Raw genomic sequence first — 8,426 nt, forward strand, 5'->3', positions numbered from 1 at the left:
GGTCTAAGAAACCCTAAATCCATATGATCATCATAAGAACAGAAGGAGAGTCGAATTACTACCTCAAATGTGAAGATCTTAGCTCCAAATCCACAGAATAGCAACCTCCTATGCTTCCTCTTGGCTAGTACCTCCTTCTTCTTGCTAAACAACACTTCCAAGGTCAAGAATGGCTTCCTTTCTCTCTCAAAACGCTCAAGCACTCTATGGTTTCTCTCTATGGTCTGGTAGCCGCCATTGAAGGCCATAAGGGCCTTTAAATAGGTCCCAAACCCAAGAAATTAGGGTTTCATTAAACAGCGTGGACTCGCCGAGTCCATGTACGGACTCGCCGAGTCCGGTCATTAACCCGGATGGAGATTCGCGACTCTACTCGGCGAGTCTGAGCGCCTACTCGCCGAGTCTCTCTCCAAAACTCAATAAAATACATAATTTAAGATACCTGGGAATCCGGATGTTACAGTACTGATGCAACAACTCTTAATACTCAAACCTCCTACAACACACGCCCTACCTACCAGGTTCAAGATTTAAACAACAACAGCAACATCAACAGGGGACGTGGCCGTGGACGTGGTCGTGGTCGCGGGAGAAGGGGAGGCGGTAACTTCGGTGTGGGTCGTGGCCAACAGCAGCCACTGTGGTCTTCTCCCTACACCCAACAATGGTCAACTTCCCACTCTTTATCTCCTTTTCTCCCAACCTTGGGCTGCTCCATATTTGTGGCCTCCTACACACACACCACCTTGTCCCTACCCAACCAACCAGCCCCGCTCCACTGCTCCAGGTTTGTTGGGCCCAAGACCTTCTATACAGCAAGCATATGCCACATCTGAAACTTCCTATACCCTAACTGACTTGGAACAAGCATTTCATACCATGAGCCTCCACCCTCCGGACCAGAACTGGTACATGGATACGGGCGCGGCCTTACATATGTCAAACAACTCAGGTATTCTCTCCTCTTATGTCAATAAAGGTCTTTTTAGGAATATCATTGTAGGTAATGGCGCGCATCTTCCAAGCCAAGGTACCGGTAACCACACATTACCCCAACCTTTCCCTCCTCTTAAACTCAACCATATTCTTCATGTTCCTCATCTTATTAAAAATTTAGTTTCTGTCTGTAGACTCACAAAAGATAATCAAATTTCTATTGAGTTTGATCCCTATGGTTTTAATGTGAAGGATTTGCGGACACGGACGCCACTCCTTCGATGCAATAGCAACGACGATCTTTATCCTCTTACTTTCACGCATCCTTCTCAACTCAATCATCCAGCAACTTTTGCAGCCATCACAAGAGATCTTTGGCACTATCACTTGGGTCACCCCGGGGCCGATGTTCTTAGCCCTTTAAATAAATCATTGTATTTTCCTTTTAGAAACAAATTGTCATTTTCTGTTTGTGAACCATGCGTTTTGGGTAAACATATCAAATTACCATTTCATTCATCTAGTTCTGTTACTATTTCCCCATTTGATATTATACATAGTGATGTTTGGACCTCCCCGATACTTTCATCCGGTGGTCACAGTTATTATTTACTTTTCTTGGATGATTACACAAACTTTCTGTGGACTTTTCCCTTATCTCATAAATCACAAGTCTTCCCCACTTTTCAAAAATTTCATACTCTTATACAAACACAATTTAATAAAAATATCAAGTCACTACAATGTGACAATGGAAGGGAGTACAACAACAAACTCTTCCACGAGTTTGCCTCTCAGCATGGCATCAACTTCTGTTTCTCTTGTCCGTATACATCATCCCAAAATGGAAAATCTAAAAGAAAGATATGATCCATAAACAATATAATTCAGACCATTCTACCACACTCCCAAGTCCCTTCCCACTTCTGGCACTACGCTCTCTCCCATGCTACCTATCTACTCAATATTCTTCCATCCAAAGTGCTTTCTTACGACACACCCACTCATAAACTTTACCATCGTCATCCCTCATACTCTCACCTAAGGGTTTTCGGTTGCCTTTGCTTCCCTCTCTTAAGCTCTACGGCCATTCATAAACTTCAACCCCGCTCCCATCCTTGTGTCTTCCTCGGTTACCCACCAGACCACCGTGGGTACATGTGTTTCGATGCATCCAAACAGAAAATCACTACATCTCGCCATGTCATTTTTTACGAACATTCTTTTCCCTTTCAGTATTCCTCTCCTTTACATCCTAACTACTCCATATTCACCAATGAACCACATCACCCTCTAACGTGGCTCGGTTCTCCTACCGGTACTACTCCAACATCGCCCCCCCCCCCCCACCCAACAACACCACATGCACATTCAAGACTTACCAAACCTCCCATACAATTCACCTATAGTCGGCACCCCAAACAAACTGGACATTCAAACATCACAGAAACCACCAACACCACCGAACCCATCATCACCTCCAATATTCCTACCCATACCATAAAAACCCGTAGCATGTTTGGCATCTCCAAACCTAAATGTAACCTTAACCTCCATGCCTCCACTCTTATCTCTCCCATTCCCAAAAACCCAACCGAAGCCTTGAACAATTTGGATTGGAAGAACGCCATGCTTGATGAATTTCGGGCACTTATCGACAATAAGACATGGGAGCTTGTACCAAGACATCCTCACATGAACATTGTCCGGAGTATGTGGATTTTTCGCCACAAAATGAAATTTGATGGTACATTGGAAAGATATAAGGCACGGTTAGTTTGTGACGGGAGGTCTCAACAGGTAGGTGTGGATTGTGGAGAAACATTCAGTCCGGTGGTCAAGCCAGCAACCATTAGAACCGTGCTTACCATCGCTCTCTCTCAATCTTGGCCTATTCACCAATTAGATGTCAAAAACGTGTTTCTTCATGGGCATTTGCATGAAACAGTTTATATGCATCAACCAATGGTATTTCGCGACACATAATTTCCCAACCATGTATGTCTCTTAAATAAGTCCCTATACGGTCTAAAACAAGCCCCGAGAGCGTGGTATCAAAGGTTCGTTGAATACGCCTTCCAAATTGGGTTCCAACATAGTCGCTCCGATCATTCACTATTCATCTATTGACATGAGGTGATACCGCCTACCTATTGTTATACGTGGATGATATTCTTCTTGTGACATCCTCAGATTCTCTACGATATAAATTAATGGGTCTCCTTGCCAAGGAGTTCGCAATGAAAGACCTTGGGCCCTTAAGTTTTTTTTGGGTATTGCAGTCACACGCCAATCTGCAGGTTCGATGTTCCTTTCACAGCAAAAATATGTTGCGGAAATTCTAAAAAGAGCAGGCTTCGAAAATTGCAAACCTCTTCCAACACCGGTCGACTCATCAGGAAAAATTAGCGCCAAAACCGGCGAACTTTTGGAGAATCCGACAGAATTTCGGCAGCTAGCGGGGACCCTTCAATATCTCACTTTTACACGTCCGGACATTAGCTATGTGGTTCAACAAATTTGCATGCACATGCATGCCCCTCGAGTTCCCCATTTCATGGCTCTAAAAAGAATACTTTGATACATTTGTGGCACGATAGATCATGGCTTAACACTTACCGGCTCCAACACTACATCGCTTTTATCCTACACTGATGCTGATTGGGTGGGATGTCCCGACACCCGGCGTTTGACATCTGGATACTGCATCTTTATGGGAAACAATCTCCTTTCTTGGTCCTCCAAACGGCAGACCACTATTTCTAAATCGAGCGCCGAAGCCGAATACCGAGGGGTTGCAAACGTCGTCTCCGAATCTTGTTGGCTACGTAATCTTTTATGTGAGTTACATCATCCCCCTCGCAAAGCAACCATTGTCTACTGTGATAACGTGAGTGCTGTTTATTTGTCAACCAATCCGGTTCAACATCAACGCACTAAACACATAGAAATCGACATCCATTTCGTTCGCAAAAAAGTATCTAGGGGTGAAGTTCGAGTTTTTCATGTTCCATCACGGTTTCAAATTGCCGACATCTTCACAAAGGGACTCCCACGCGTTCTGTTCGATGACTTCAAATCCAGTCTCAACATCCGGCCACCTACCGTTTCGACTGTGGGGGTGTATTAGCCATATATTTTATATTAACCGTATATTTTGTATAATGATGAAATTATTTTGTAAATATTTTCCTAACTTAGATTAGGTCAACCATTCTTGTATTATAAATACCATTGAGATTGGTGGAATAAGGGATGGAAGATTTTATCAACTATCACTACTCAAATACCACAAGTTCCACAACCTAATGAACATACTCAAAGAACACAAGTGCCACAAACTTTTGATTTGAATGATCTTCCTGCGGAACCATGGGATAGACCAAAAATTAAATCTTATCATCCTAATCAAATTGATGAAATGAGGAGGGCATACACTGCAATCTAACTCTTTCTGTAATAGCATACACTGCTATTCTTTCTTCTTTCATTTATCTCTTCTACACTTCTCTAATATTTACTTTCAAATCTTTCTCATATTGTTTATCTCTTTCTCTACCATCTACTCTTTTTCTCATACTCTTCTCTTAGCCTCTTCTCAAGCTCTTCTCAAACTCTACTCATACTCTTTCTTAGCCTCTTCTCAGACACTTATTATACTTTATCTTCTCTTTATTTATCTATTTCTTAATCTTCTTTTTTTTTCTATATCTCTTGTCTTTCTCATACTCTGTCTGCTCTACTCATACTCTATGTAACATCCCGAATTTTTAATCCAATTTCTTCATTTTTATTTATTCAATATATCATAGTATAATTACATTATGTGGAAACATGTTGCGAATACACGCGTGTACAGTCGAGCCTTGCCCTTCTCACAAATCATATAAGTACCGGAAAAACATTGATATTCAACTAGGTATGCACGAAGCGTAGTGAGTTCCCAAAAATACCACATACCATAATACTTATACATGCATACAAAAAACGGCTCACGGCCTTTCGCTGATCCACCGATAATATACAAACAATAACTCACAACCTTTCGCCGGTCCACCAATTAGCTCACGACCTTTCATTGATCCACCAATAATATGTGTATGTTAGACTTACGGCCTACCTTCCATTACGTCCTCAACACTTGGGTCTATAAGCTCCCGACTTGTCGCCATTCCGCCGTCAACCCCTACTCTAACCGTAACGAATAATTTAATACAATAACATGTGCGCACATAGAGACTAAACTTTTAGATCTACTCATACAAGCACCTACTAGTTTCAAGTATACTAACATTACGAAAATAAGGACTATCTGTAACTCCCATAAAATTCAATCCAATTTAAAACTTTTTAAAACATTTAAAACCATTAAGTTATTACAATTTACTTTCAAAATAATTTAAACATCAGAGTATCCCCAGAATCAATCATGAAAATGTAAGGACGTGCACGATCACGCCTTTGCCTTCCCGCGATCATCAGAATACCTGAAACAATAATCGATAAATGTAAGCTCGAAGGCTTAGTGAGTTACCCCCAAAATACCAACGCCATACAATCATAATCATATCATATAACATATAAGCAAACAGCATGCATAATGAGCCATCAGTATGACTAGACCAAATCACGGTCCTCAGTCTATCTGGACCACTCTCCGAGCCCTCGACACATCTGGACCGCCCTCCTCGGGGCCTTCAGCCTATCCGGACTGCTCGCTGGGCCTTCGACCTGACTAGATTTGCCTGGCCCGGGCCTGCAGTCTACCCGGTCCGCCCAGGGTGTCTTAGCCTACTGCACACAGCAGGACCTTCCTCAACCCTTTCCCCAAACCAACAAACATGTGCACATACATATAAACAAGGAAACATGCAGATCTAACAGATCACTAACATGGAAACCATCCTATAATCAGGATACCGATCTAACCGATCTCTAGCATAGCAACCATCCTAAACCGGGATGAAATCTAACATAGCAACCATCCTAAACCAGGATGAAATCTAGCATAGCAATAACATAGCAACCATCCTAAACCAGGATGTAATCTAACATAGTAACCATCCTAAACCAGGATGAAATCTAGCATAGCAATAACATAGCAACCATCCTAAACCAGGATGTAATCTAACATAACAACCATCCTAAACCAGGATGAAATCTAGCATAGCAATAACATAGCAACCATCCTAAACCAGGATGTAAATCTTAAAGGGCCGGCCTTGGTGCCGTAGACCCTGTTGATATAGTGAGGAGAACTCACATGGCACTGCTGAAGTCCCGCGGATGAAACTCCAGTTGCTGGTTGACAGCTTCCCGAACTGTCAACATCAAACAATACCCAATTAGTAATTGGATTCCAAGCCCAAGGCCCAACTCACACTCCAAAAGCCCAATAGTCAAGTAATGGGTTAAATCCTAACATATGGCCCAATTTTCCAAATTGGGCCCAGACCTCGGCATTTCCATGGCCCATAATCACATAATCATAAAGGCCCAATTATGGCCCATCAATGGCCCAATTTTCCAATGTGGCCCAAGACTCTCACATGGGCCTTATCCTAAAACCCATATAATTATTTAGTCCATTTGCTTATTCTTGGAAGCCCATTAATAGTCCAATCACGAAAGTCCAATAGGAAGGCCCAACTCAAGGCCTAAGTGAAATTAGGGTTTCACATAACATGATGATTAGGGTTAAGTTTCCTACTTAACCCATTAAGGACTTAATCCATTAAGTCCAATATTGCTTAGATTAATTTTTGCCAATGATTATTATTTAATATTTCAAGTTATCAAATAATTCTCGTGTGTCCCGATTAATTCCCCAAATTTGGAATTCATTGCATTAGGGTTTTCCAAACTCTAATTAGGGTTTCCTACCCAATATTAGCCCATTAGTCCATTGGTTGGGCTTTTAGGTCACATTGGGCCTTATTTGCCCATTAGGGTTCCATTGGGCCCACTAGGGTTTCTTTGGGCCCATTAGGGTTTCATTGGTCCCACATTGTCCAAACATCCCCCAAACGAGGTCCAAACGCAATCAAAGCACACCGCCACCCGACACGGCGGCCGGTGGCGGCAACCACCACTCTTCGGTGGTGGCTTGGGTTTTTCTCTTCATTATTTTACTTTTTTGTTACAATTACAATGCTAAAAAAACAAATAACCCACACACACTAACACACCTAAATCCATAGCAAACACACACACACGCACAGCAACCCTTGTGGTGGCCGGTGGTGGTATAGGGTGGTAGAACAGCAGCATCCGGCCGATAGCCACCATGGTTGGCTACAATGGTGGCTCCAAACATTTTCCGGCCAAAATAAACCTCGTACACGGCCTTGACTGGATCACACCCAAAGGTACATACACAAACCCCATAACAGTTACACGACCACCCACCTAGTGGTTCACTGTAACGACAGCAATAGCTCTAGCGTCCACAGCGGCGGCTGGCAACGGTGGTTTGCGATGACAGAAGAACGAAAAGGCGGCAGTAGCGGCGGCCAAAAGCCGTTAACAGTGACAACAACGATTCTGACGTCGAACCCGTAGAGAGGAACGAAGAAATGAGGTGTTGTTGGCATACCGAGAGCTTTCTGGTCGCCCCTGGCCCGCGCGACGACGTCCTCAGCTTCAATCTTCGGTTTTCGTCGGCTACTCTGGTTGCACACAGCGTCATCGGCAGCAGGGGTTGTTGGGTGGCGTCCGACGGTGAGATTGAAGGTGGAGGAATGGCAGTCGGACTCGACACCGACAGTGGCGGTTGGAGAGGGTTCGCATGGCGTGGCGGCTGCTGCATCGCATTAGGTTTAGGGTTGAATGGTAAGGTGGTGAGGGGTATATACCCCGTCCGTTTTTAAAACTTTTGCTCACTTTACAGGTCTGGTCCTTCCCCATAAGAGTCTTTTCAACTTAAGTCTAAAATTTACTCCTTTAGTCCCTGCCTTTTAAAAATCCTTTCACAATTAGTTCAAAAATTACCATTCATACCCTAGCTTCTGAAAATCTTTACAATCCAGCTCCATATGTTACCCTTTTAGCCCTTGCCCTCAAAATCCTTTCAAAATAAGTACTTTAATTACACTTTAACCCCCGAAACTAACATCCCGATAATTATTATTTGATTTTTGGGCTACAATAATATAAAAATAATAATAATATTACTTCTCGGGTTTACGGGTTTATTATTTAATTATTCTATTTTAAACGGAATGTTACAACTCTCCTCCACTTAAATTTGATTTTTCGTATCGTAGTTATCAACTTCCTGAAAACACATGCAATTTAAAAATACGTCAACATAAAGTTGGTGAGTCCACAGGTTTTGACTCCATATAAAAATAATACATTTTCCTAGTTCAAAAGTATAGTTTTGAAAGTATTATTTTGACTTTCCAACGTTTAGTATATATATCCTAGGTATAATGGTTTACTTACCAAATAAGTATATACCTATAAGTCTCATATATTATAAATATAAA

The 8,426-nt window shown here is 42.3% G+C and overlaps 1 long non-coding RNA gene across 1 annotated transcript; it reads right to left on the reverse strand.

Moving 5' to 3' along the window:
• Positions 1-5,260: 5,260 nt before the first annotated feature.
• Positions 5,261-7,739, reverse strand: LOC145125730 (uncharacterized). The gene is made up of 3 exons (XR_013716139.1): positions 7,125-7,739; positions 6,200-6,257; positions 5,261-5,423 (listed from the first exon to the last, which is right to left on the reverse strand). It is a non-coding gene; the product is annotated as an uncharacterized LOC145125730 (long non-coding RNA).
• Positions 7,740-8,426: the final 687 nt, after the last annotated feature.

Source organism: Lactuca virosa, chromosome 7, assembly GCF_052849685.1.
Source record: "Lactuca virosa cultivar CGN04683 chromosome 7, Lactuca_virosa_CGN04683_v6, whole genome shotgun sequence".
Taxonomy (NCBI): Eukaryota; Viridiplantae; Streptophyta; class Magnoliopsida; order Asterales; family Asteraceae; genus Lactuca; species Lactuca virosa.